Source organism: Tyto alba, unplaced genomic scaffold (genome assembly GCF_018691265.1).
Source record: "Tyto alba isolate M040663 unplaced genomic scaffold, T.alba_DEE_v4.0 Super-Scaffold_26, whole genome shotgun sequence".
NCBI classification, from domain to species: domain Eukaryota; kingdom Metazoa; phylum Chordata; class Aves; order Strigiformes; family Tytonidae; genus Tyto; species Tyto alba.
Genome location: NW_024881300.1, coordinates 11,171,483 through 11,183,952, shown reverse-complemented (window position 1 = coordinate 11,183,952; position 12,470 = coordinate 11,171,483). Strand labels below are relative to the sequence as shown.

The 12,470-nt window shown below is 35.7% G+C and overlaps 1 long non-coding RNA gene across 1 annotated transcript; it reads left to right on the top strand.

Annotated features, from left to right (window-relative positions):
- The first annotated feature begins 4,167 nt into the window (after positions 1–4,167).
- LOC116960249 lies at positions 4,168–11,763 on the top strand. The gene is made up of 3 exons (XR_004406290.1): positions 4,168–4,322; positions 6,802–6,911; positions 11,672–11,763. It is a non-coding gene; the product is annotated as an uncharacterized LOC116960249 (long non-coding RNA).
- Positions 11,764–12,470: the final 707 nt, after the last annotated feature.

The window sequence follows — 12,470 nt, the reverse complement described above, 5'->3', positions numbered from 1 at the left end:
TGATCTTGTTTGCAATAGGCATATCTGATCTTTCTGCAAAGATTCTGAACGTTCTTTAGGTTGGAATTTCAGGAGGGGGAAATTTGTTAATATGTTCACTCCTGCCTGACAAATGAGCATTATCGTCAATGTGGGTGCACATTTCCACTTATCCTTTTTGTAGCTGGAAAGCTTTATGAAAAATAAATTAATAATGCATACTAAATTATGTCTGCAAGAGACATTTATGTATATATTGCTAGCTTCAAGACTGATTAGATTTACATTTCTTTAAAAATTATTTTTTTCTCACACATCCATAATGCCTTTAGAATGCACTGCATGATAGAAAAATGCAATCTTGATTTCAATTGAATACCTGGAAGGAGTGTGTTTTTCCCCTATTAATATGTACATGTGTTCCTCTAGAGTTTCTGTTATTTTTCTTAAAAGAGACTCTTCTCTTGAATTACCCCAGCCCAAATGGACGCCTTAGGATGCGAAATGCAGCAAAGTAGATGTCCTATTATCGTAACTCGAAAGAGGTCCGTTTAATAATAGCCTATATTAAACAAGAGTCTGCTAACTATACAGTAATGACTGTTTTTCACCAGAGAATGTAAACCATATGTTTTAAATGCAGCTAAAAATGGATGCAGTGTGCTATTTCCTTCCACCTCAGCCTGCAGTGTATTACTTAGATTTGTAAGGCATAGCCACCACCAGTACTTAACACTGCTGAAAGAGCCACCCTTCAAGGTTTTTTTAACCACAAAGAAAAGAGAAATATAGTAGCATCGATTGTTAAATCCTGGTGCTTGTTACTCACTGCCCGCACACAGAACATCATGCCTTTTGTAGCAGTGAGGAGAGTTGGTATTTATCAGGGTTCAGAGCTAGTTCAGCCACACACTTGACAAATTATTTGTGGAATTGTTGTATTCACAGTCACTTAAATAAGAATCTGTCAACACAAGGCTGTGCTTTGTTGCAGCAGGTCTCACAGTTTTTCCTGCGCACTCAAAGAATGATGGATTGGAGGTAATGCAAATTCACTACCATTTTATATGCTGGTGCCTTCTTCATAGACAGGAAACATAGCTCAGTATCATCTTGTAAAATGCCTTAACTGTAAAGGCCTAGTTCACTGTTGAAAGTGCTTTTTAAAAATGGTATGTTGGAACAAGGAAATGTAATTCAAATATTTTCCTCACGTCTCATTTTAAAGACTGTTTGTTGGAGCAGGTGTGCATTCAGATTTTCCCAGGCTAAGTAGGACATATGCTTATCTGTGCTTGGCAATTAAAACAAATTAATAAACACAATTATTTGATTTTATGGCAACTTAAAGGTTAATACTGCTTAACAGGATATTAAATTTAAAGTGCTCACGCAGAAGAAAAAATGCCCATTTAGGTAACTCAGTCTGCATGGCTGATAGTAATTTTTTGTACTAAATTTGTCCAGCAAAAAAGCTTATACATATATGTCCAGCAAAGGCTCTTAAAGCTCGATAACCAATTCCAAAAGGTATAGTTCAAAGGTAAAAATCATGATCTTTTAATAATAAGTAAAAAACCTTATCTATGCTGTTATGTATTTTTCCTGTTACTGTCCAAAAATGTAATGTTTTCTCAGAATTCAAGGCAACCGCAAAACTCTTCCCGCTTTCTATTCCACCAGAAGTTGGAGGTTTTCCTTGCCCTGCTCCCAAAACTGCCACAGCTTGGGGCAGCGGGGGGTGGGAAGGGAAGGAGCCCACTGACAGTCTGGGACAGCACTGTGAGGGATGGAGGGAGCTGGAGGCAGCCCTTGAGGATGTTCAAATAAATAAGGAGAAGTAATAGCATACACTGGACGAGACTTTTCTGGAAAGTTCTCATTGCAGTTGAATAAACAGAGTTATGGGCTACTTAAGTTATATCTCTGCCTTTTTTCTTTTTGGTTGTTCAGGAAAACTGATCTTTCTGCACTAAGAAAAATCTTGTCTGTGCGGTAGAGGGCTTTCTCAGAGGGTGATTTCAAGTGTAAGGAATGAGCTTGCCGGGAGTTAAGCACAATAACAAATCTTACCTTGTACTGCCTCAAGTTCAGGGTAGGTTTCTTTGATTTAGGATAATAATGGGGAAATTTCATTATGTGTATATAAAAATGTTTTTAAAACAATCGACAGCAAGCTTTTGAGAACATACAACAAAGATTATTCACTTGGCTCAATGCCCTAATGGGAGGCCCAGATCAGTGCACTATTGAAACCTTTGTAGATTATAATAGGCTGTAGTGAGGTCAATTAATATATTTCCATACACTTCAGGTGGGCCAGCATTTAACCCCAGAGCCTTAGGCTTTCGACTTGATCTGTGCAGGCACTCTGGATTTCAGTGCATGCTTAAAATGTAAGTATTTAGCTGGTGTGCAAATCTGGGCTGAAACAAGCTCCCCTGGTGCCCTTCTACCAATGCTGCTTGTTTACACTGGTGCTTCTCTGTGGTAAGAGAACTAATATGCGGTACTGTTTACTTTTGTATTGACTGAATGAAAGGAAATGGTTTGACATTGAAGAACGTTGTCTTTTATGTATATGTGCTGCCTGGCCTCTTTTTGTCTCCTTTCTGAGTAGTCTACTTTGATTTATTCTGATTTTTATCTGTTGTAGATCTCTATTTTTTGAGAACCATTAAACAATAGAAATTTGAATTTCAAAGTGTGTGAAGGTTGCGAACAGGTAGCTCTGCAGAGTAGCACCTCCAATCCTCCTCTTCACTCACCAACACATCCAGCTGAAGTGCAGGGCAGGAGGATGCTGCTCATGTAGGTATCTTCACTCAAAAATGTATCAGGAAACGTTCAGTTGACTTTATTTAAAAAATACCTGTAATACAGCACTCTATATAAATTAATCTGCTCCCATTAGACCAGCCAAACACTTACACCTCCCTGTGCCTATCTACCTTTAGCGATGGCAGAGGAGTGCACCAGAATGGATGGGCACTGGGATACCTGCTGCAGGTGCCAACGCCTCCGCTGACGCGGTTGTTTGGGGTGCTGTGGCCGCAGACACCACTGCACTCCGTTGGAGCGGTTGGTCACGACGTCTTTGTTATCTAGGCTCTCCTCGGCCTCGCAGGGAGGCATGTTTGGCTGAGCCCCTGCAAGGACCGTGCTCTGCAGCCTCGCAGAGTGTTCAGAATTTTATAGTATTTCCCCTAGCAGCCTTTCAAAGCATTTGGAAGCTCAATGCAATTTCAAAGACTACAGATTGACTTACAGTATGGGATATAGTATTTTCACTTGCATTTAAAAACGCTGTTGTGTGGCCAAAAATTAAATCGCCAAGAAATCACACATGGTTCACAACACAGCTCTTTGATAACATTAAAAGTATATGTAATATTTTGAAATCACTGGCCAATTATTTCTAATAGTTTCATGATAATTTATGTAGAGAATCTCTCTGTTGGATGTGTTCCTGCTTTGGTCTAAATGTATTTTTGAACACTCTGTCAAACATCCCCATTTGGCACCTATTTTGTTTCACTGAATTTCTTTAGTATGTCCGGATCTCTTGCCAATGTATTTGTGGAACATATTTTGACAGCTTTGTCACCAAATTTGTTACTTCTTGTGTTTGGAATGGGTATCAAATTGCGGATATTAATGTGTGTGTTTCTTTTTCGTATAGACTCAACTGGATAGTACCTTTGTCTTCTCTGATGGTGAATATAATAAAATCACTGAATATTTTAATTTTATTTTTTACTCATTTAAAATGGTATTAAGATTTTTAAATTACAAATTTGTTATAAATTTATTTGTTTGGGTTTATGTTTGCAGCTAAAATCATCCTGAGGAGAGCATCCTTAAACTTAAAAGAGCTGTGGTGTTACTTTCCTTACTTACCCATACTTTATAACAGAAATAGTACATATGTGAAGGCAGTAGGTCCCCCCTCACTGTACACACACACACACACACATGCACACGTGTGTGTAAATATATATGTGTAATTTTATTTCAATATGCTTGGATTAACTAGATTATTGAATTTCAGTTCATTGTGCTCATTTGTAAAATAGTCTTCCTATTGAGTTTGTTAGAGCTGAATGAAAACAGTGTATTTAAGCTGATCATAATCTTTTCTATCAAGCTTTTCTTAATATGGTATTTCTAGATTAAAAGAGATGACAAGATAATGCATGTTGAAATACAGAAGTCGTCTTTGTGGCTCTGCGACGGTGGCCAGAATGGAGGCTGCTGAGCTGGCCCACCCTGGGAGCCCTCTCAGAGACATCGCGCCGGTTTGTGACGTTTCCAGCCACCCGTGCCCACGCTATTCCCCTCAAGTGAGCGCTACCCGCAGCCCCGAGCCAGCTCATTGTCCACGGCCAGGCCCAGCGCGGGGTGATGACTTGGCCCTTACACCCTGGTTTCTGGAGGCAGCTGGCACTCCCTTGGCCCTCATTTTTGCTTCTACTGAGATAGTGGTAGCCTTTACCCTCTCTGGGTATGTGTAGGTCTAGATATCACCCTGAATCTGAAGGAATGAACTGCATAGGCATGCTATTTTTCAAATAGTCTAGAGAAATAGTCTGGAAAGATTAGTTGCCTTTGACAGAGGAGGCTAAATGCAACAGGGAGGACATATCTTTTAGAATTCAGTTTAAATAAGGCTTAGTGGTTGCCACATCTCCTGATTATTTTTGCTCTGTTGTGGATAGCCATTGTAGTTGGAAATACTTTTGGTCACCCTTATAGGTAATCTTGGATGTGGAGCACTGTGCAATTCTTAGTGACAACACTTTCTCTGAAATGGCAGATTCCCCTAGGAACACTAGAAAACCTGCACCTGCTTCTAAGGGCTCCTTTTTGGGCCACTTTCTAGTGTTCTTTAAAAGATGCTATTCAGTTGGCATAGAGCTCTTTGATTTTTTTACTGCTGGCAGATAGGTTGTTTACTCTACTGAATAATATGTATCAAATAGGAAATTAAATGTCCTCTTCTTATTTTGGAAATGTAAGAATTGGTTTTAAAATGTTAGGGGTCTTTCTGAACTGATATATATTGCCTCTTACAAAGGCTTGATCAAAATTCTTAAGTAACAACAACAAAAAAAGTTAATTAATCTAATTATGTTGTATAAAATGCAATTGTGAATCTAAAATATCTGTATAATAAAAAATAGATTATTTTTCAAAGGGAACTCTCATGTTACAGCTTTAAGATCCATACTTTAATTTCAGTTACATGTGAAAACTTATGTATTTCTTTTTTTTAATTTTAGATGGCGACTGCCCTATCAGTTCTATAAATTGAACTTAGATTTGAACCAGAAATAAATTTTTTGAAAATAAGATTTTACTAAATGTCTTACAAATAACATGATATGTAATACAAATGGAAAACATTCCCAAAACAGTTTAGTTTTTAAATCCAATTCTGTGGTCCTATGCAATAGTATCTTATTTTTAGAGCGATTTCTTCTGTCTTATCTGGGCAAGTTGAGACACAGGCTACAATCAGGGCACAGACACAATCAGGGCATCAGAAACTTTTCCTCAAAAAGAAGTTGTATTAACTTAAGATGACAAAAATAGGATGGCTATTCTATGTCTGTACTAGATATAGCATATATACTGCATTTTCAGGTAAATTATTTCCCAAGTCTGAAGGCCAGCTTAAGTGAGGGCAGCAATCTTGTGCCAGCTGCCAGCATTCTCCAGAGAAATGGGAGCAATAGGCCACAGAAATGGTCTGGTCATAACATACCGTTCTTGCCATTAGAGAAGATATCCGCTCTACTAGTTTCATAATGCCAGAGAATTTCCCAGAAAATAGTGGAGGCCAGGGCAAGGTGTGGAATAAGTTAAAATTATAAAGAACAGACTGACCTGTCATTGATACAATTTTCTTTTTGGTTGGAAATTTTGCATTATAGAATATATATTTCGCTTGTCAAATTTGCCATTGATTTTCTTTGTTGCATTGAAATTCAGAATTTTTGCTACTTGCTTGAACCTTTCTCATAAAGTGATAACACAGTATAAATCAAACACCCTAATCCAGACAAAGTAAATCATCAGCTGTTCTGCATAATTTTGTTTGAGTGTTAGTAAAAGACTAACTCTTCCAGACAACTTATAACAGATTGCTAAATACAGATATAATTTGCTTGTTAAAGGTGATATTTATCACAAAACTCAGAAGAATGTATGCACTGAAGTATAATTATGGTCATGTAAAAAATGAAGTGACCTGCTGGAGACAGACCTTTGCTCCTGAGAAGAAATTAGATGCTTAGGATGGTTCCATGAAACACATGAAATTATTGTGTATATATAAGAAGTAATAATGTCATCTGTTTTTTTCTGTTTCCTGTTGATTGACTTTTATAGCTTGCAAACATTATGCTGGATTGTAAATTGCAATAAATTTAATCAAGAATTATTTTATTCAGCCTACTAATGAGGAATAATAGCGTATGTATCAATTAGACATGTCAATTTGTGTGAAGAAATAGATTTACAAAGGGATAGTAGGTAAAAAAAATATCATTGGTATCAATTCACTTCATTATTTTTAATTTGCTGTGAATATTGAGTGCTTCCAACATAAAATCATTCCTCAATTAAAATAAAACAGCTGTACTCCTATCAGCTTTTCCTTGCTTGTTGCTTACAGATTAATAGTTGTCACTGGCTTCAGTCTCATGTCATTTCATTAATTTGCAACCATAAATGGGTAAAAAACTAAAATATTAATAAAAATGTTTGGCTTGTCAGTGTACTAAGTAATGTATATACTTTTTTTTTTTTTTTTTTCAGATTGTACTGAAAGGGCAGAAATACTGTAGCAGCAACATTTGGGTAATATAAGAACTGTGACAAAACCCCGTCCGCTTCTGTTCTCCAGCGTCAGCAAAGCAATAGTAGTTGTGAGCACTTTATTCATTTTGGCACTTTTTTATTACTTTAGATACCCTTTCTTTTCCCTTAGGCGATTTCTAGCAAACTAGATCCCGCAAATGTGTTACAGTGTAAATGAGAAGGATGAATTCTGAATTGGATTGGTTTGTAGCTTGTTTTCACTGTAGAATCTAAGGAGTCCCTCTCCTTCCTTTATTAGCAAGTCTGTGCTCTTATTTAGTTTTCCATGATATCACTGAGCATGTTTGTGTTTTTGAGTGACATACGTAGCTCTGTGGTTGTCCTTATTTCTCTTCAAATAGATGAAAAGACTGACAATAAGAGCACATTTATAGAGGGAAACATGGGAGCTGCAAAAGCTATTTCTGCAAGCCCAGATATGAAAATGTGGTATATAATTTCTTCTGTTAAATTTTATTTTTCTAGTAGTAAGTTCTTAATGCCCTTGCAAGATTTTAAATTGGCCTACCTACCTTGTTATCATCTAGCTATTATTTCAATGGAAAGTTTAAAACATGTATCTTTTTAAAGGAGTGGTATGTAAGACGTAAAAAGTATGCAGGAAGAATCAATAATTACATGTTGTATATTTTAATAGAAAATAATATTCTCTCTCATGTGACAGTGGTTTCAAGAAATGAAGGTAAACTGTACTTCTGATTATTTTTTTTACTGCAGCTGGTGTTGCAGGTTTCAATACCTTTAGATCCTACTGACTGAATGCATTTTATCATGGTGTATTTTTATTATGTTTTTGTTACCAGTGAGAGCTTTTTGATAGAATCCCTAAAAGAGAATTCATGTCTGTAGGGAGACTGAACACATGGGATCTGAATCTTAGTCAACAGTGAATTCTCTATTACAAGACATAAAAGCTTATGAATGTTTTCCTCAGCTCTGAATGTGGAAGCTAACACCAGTTTGTATCAGAGAATTTTAACTAATGATTATTACAATGCTCATCTTCTAAATTGCTTCTCCATAACTGGAATCAGTATGATAAATGTGTGAAGTTTTTGGAGCTCATGCTAAAATTTCAACTAGCCAAAGACTTGTCTGGATTTCGCTATTAATATAATAATAGTAATAATAATAAATAGTAAATACATTAACTATGTTTCTTTTTAAGAATTCACTGAATTTAAGAAGGTCATTGAATAAGTTGAACACATCTTCAATTTTTGATAAATCTAGGGTGTTGTCATTTAACATTGAAGATTTGTTAGAAAAAAGGCTATGTGAGTTAAATGCTGTACTTTTGAAAAGGTATCTACATATTTAAAAACTGTATAAGAAATGTTGTTGAAAATCGTAGACATGCCTAACATATAGATATGCTATTTGTAATCTATAATTGCATCTACACTGAGACTTGAGCTGATTTATTTATGCCAGGTAATATATCTGTGCAATCCATCATGCCACATTTGATGCCAAACTTCTTGGGTGATGTTTGGAGAAAGACATTCCCCACCTGTACAACAAACATAATAAAGCTTTCAAAATTCTCAGAGAAAATGACAAACAGGGAATTCATATCACAGGATTGATTGCTGAATTTCTTAAATTGTAAATAGTTATGAGTTGGGATACTATTATTTACAAATAAACTTTGTTTTTATCTGTTAGTATCAACAGTCACTATCAGTCATTTTTGTATTTCCTGTTCATATACTTGAATCTTCTTTAATGTTTGAAGTTGTCTGTGTTCAGCATCTTGTTAGTGTTGGAATTATGTTAAGCAATATGGTTATCAGTTTAATAAATGTGGTCATTATTTTTATAAATATATAGGAAACTTGACATTTTTAAGGGGTGAACTTATTGCTGTTTAACATTTAAGAACAACAAGCCTCAACAAACCATATCAGTGTACTGAGAGAAGCATGAGTTAAAGGGCTGAGCTGAAGAAATGAGGCCAAGGAGGAGACTGCAGCATCATTCCCATGCTTAGCTCCCAGCTGAGCTCCTGCCCCAGTCAGCACACTCTCCAGAGATGCTGCTGGAGATCCAGCAGTTCTGTGACTCTTCTTCACTCCCTTTCTGCAGAGCTTCACTTCTACTAGTATTCGTCCCAATAGTTTCTGGTGCAGACTGGCAGCTGTCTGTGCTGCCAGACTGCTAGCTGGGCACCTTGACACAAGTCATAATGCAGAACCTTATTTTTGTTTCTCAGTGGAGAACCACCACCTACCATAAACTAACATATTATTCTCACTATAGAGTTGATGCATCTGTTACTTGACTGTTGTAGCAGCTAAACTTTAAACTTAAAATATTATAATGTTACCAATATGCAAGCTGGGTTAATGTATAAAGAACCCATTTTGAATTAAATCATCATAAAGAGAGGAAAAAAGCATTTTATTTCTTTTTTTAGGCCTTTGAGACAAACTCATCCTTTTTTTGTGCAGTAGGCTGTATTCTTCAAGTCAAAAGCAGATCTTTTAACACAAGGTTGAAGCTAATTTTATCAACCATGTGTCTTAGAAAGCACCTACCCTGTTTGAACTTTTTTTCTCTATGTGAAGCTATGACTAAGTTTACAAGCTTAGCAAGATCTTAAGTGACTTGGGTTATACAGCCATTCAGTATTGCCCTACACACCAATAATCCTTTAGTATAATAAAATATATGTCTTTGCTTCCTTGGTAGAGGTTATAGAGAAGTCTTCTGATCATCCAGCTATGAAAAGTGCCATGACTGGCTCTGCCCAGAAGCTGCATGAATACATGTGGAGCAGAAAAGTTGCTCTTTATAGCCAGCTGTAAAAATTCTTTCAAACCCTGTGAATGTTCAGCCTGAAAAGGCTCTTCTTGCCGAGGTATAGATTAGCTTCAGCATACCAGCCTTCAGCAGTATGTATGAGTCAAGAATTCACTCCAAGCCTACACTTTGCTGGTGAAACTCGAAGTCAGCCAGTCCTTTTCAAGAAGAAAAACAGCGTTTGGTTCCAGTAAGCTACCACAGAACATGCCTCAGATTTGACAAACATAATTAGTTGCTTTTGTGTGTTTAGTACACAGTGCAAATGCTGTAAAATGTTTTTCACATGATGCAACATTGCCAGCAAAGTCATTGGAGCATTAAACCAAAAGAATTTGTGTATATCCTACAAGCTGTAGGAGGATAAGAAAATGTAAACAAAACCTAACAGCTGAATTTTTCAGATGATACCATTGCTTTTCTTTTGTTAAACTGATTCATTTTTAAATATTACTTTTTGTCAGTTTCTCTAGAAACTGATTAAAAACCCCTAAACCAATGTGAAAATGCTTTTGTTTCTGTCCTAGTTTTGACTATGTGAATTTTTTTAGAACATTTTCAGTTTAATTATGCAGCACTAAAAATTGCAATTAAACTGAATTTGCAATTGAAACTGCTCATGTTAGTTAACTGTCAAATTTACTACGGCATTGTGAAATAGGAGCCTTTATTATTATGAGGTGTTTTGGAAAAAAATGACTTTTTTAAACAAGAGAAGAATGTCATATCTCTCAGCCCTATCACAATGAGCCAACAATTTAAAGAGATACCTGACCAATGAAGCTAGTAACTCTCTAAACACAATGGAATTTGTTCCAGGTGGTGTCTTAAATTATTGGTATACTGCAACTATAGACAATATTGAATAAAGTCTTTTTTTGCATACTTAATCTGTTTAGTGAAATGTGTTTTTCAAATGTAGGTGGAAGGCTAATGTTGCTTGAAAATGATCTTGTGATAACCTACTTGTCTTAGGGATATCTGACATGCCATGTTTTGCAGGATACCATGACGCAATTTGATGGATATTGTGTATTATATGAGACTGTACAAATCTTAATATCTCTGTTCCTCTGTTTTAGCATGTGATGTACAGCTCTGTGTACACAGAGCATCTCAGACTAGTGTCTGCGACTACCCTTTTCCTCTAAGCCCTAGGCATTTTTATCACTGTGCCAATAAAAGGAAAGGGATTTATGGGGTACTACTTTTTAATTCATTCAATTCTCTGTTCATTGTGAGGTTAATGTTGTTGATCTATTTTTCTCTTGAAACAAATAAAAACAATATGTGCTGACACTGACTTTGACTTTTGACATGGGAGATAGAGGTCAACATTTAATTCTATATTTATAGACTACATGAACAATATTATCTGTATTAAAAACTGTTCACTCAGTCCTTGTCATTTTACAACTTAGTTCAGTAGCTTATATCATGTTGAACGTTTTCTACAACTCTGATCAAGGTGCCATCATTCACAGCACTACACTTAAGGAGTTGTCAACCTTTCCATTAAAACCACTTTTTTTCAAGGGTTCATAACCTGACGAGCTAAAAAAATTACACTAAGACTGACCTGGGGCTTTATTTTAAACAAAATATACATTAAAACATATCCCAAACCCACAACCCAAAAAACAAACAACCCAAATAAGGTTAGGAGCTGATTGGTTTGGCACATGTTCAATGGCCATTTTTATTTAAGAAATTAATGTGATTCAGCATGTATAACACTGCCTAAATATTAATCTATTTATTTCTTTCTGAAATATTATTGGCTGTTTATAAGGGCTGCCTGTCTGTCCACTAACAGATACCTCATGCCCAGACTACTCAGAAATTGCATACTGGTAACAAAGTTAGTGATGTGATAATTGTAATGAATGTGCATGGTACAGCTGTACCTGTATAAGCCCCCTCATAGTTGATCTTACACTTCTGTAAAACATTTTCCTTCTCAAGTGGAAATAAGCTCTTATAAGAATTTTTTTACTTTCAGGAAAGGAGAAGAAAAAACTATCCCATTTTAACTATAGAGAATACATAGATACTACAGCTGTGCATGAGTATTCCTTCTGATATGGAGCAGGACCTTCGGATCCCTGTGGCAGGTAAAATTAAAGTGATTTCCATGGGACAAATCTTTAGACTATCTATGATGTTCTGAGTTTCCTCGATATAATGACCTTTGCTAATTTTTTATGAGCTAAGGCCTGACATGAGTAGATGTACTTTGTTTTATTCTTGTTTGCAGGGTAAAGGCCCTTGGTGTACCTTCTATTCAACGAAGAAACTGAATTATCAATGAAATTTTTATTAACCTACATTTGTTTTCAGAGATTATCCAGTCTTCCTTTAGTCAATGGCAGGAAATTTGACATTAAAGTTTTCTTCCAATGTGAACAGGCAGCAAAATTTTCTACAGGTCACCTAAACACTTTGTTCACCTAAATATGTACTTTCTTAATAGTCATAAGAATGAAAAAAATGAATAACCAATACAGTTTAATCTATGTGTTTTTAAAATATCTTAGCATAGGTCATATTTATGTAAAAAAAAACAAAACAAAACAAAAAACTTGCAATCTGTAAGCTTTTCAGATATGTGAGGTTTTATACTAATATGTGTATACATTGGTCTATACTAACTGCCAAGGTTTTTTTTTTTTTTAAGTAAGGTTTATAGAAATTAATATACATTTTTTAAAATTATCCAGTAACTCGTATATTGTTCTCAGAAAGCAGATAATCTACTACATTTTGTACATGTCTATCTTAATAAGGGTTGTGAAACTGAA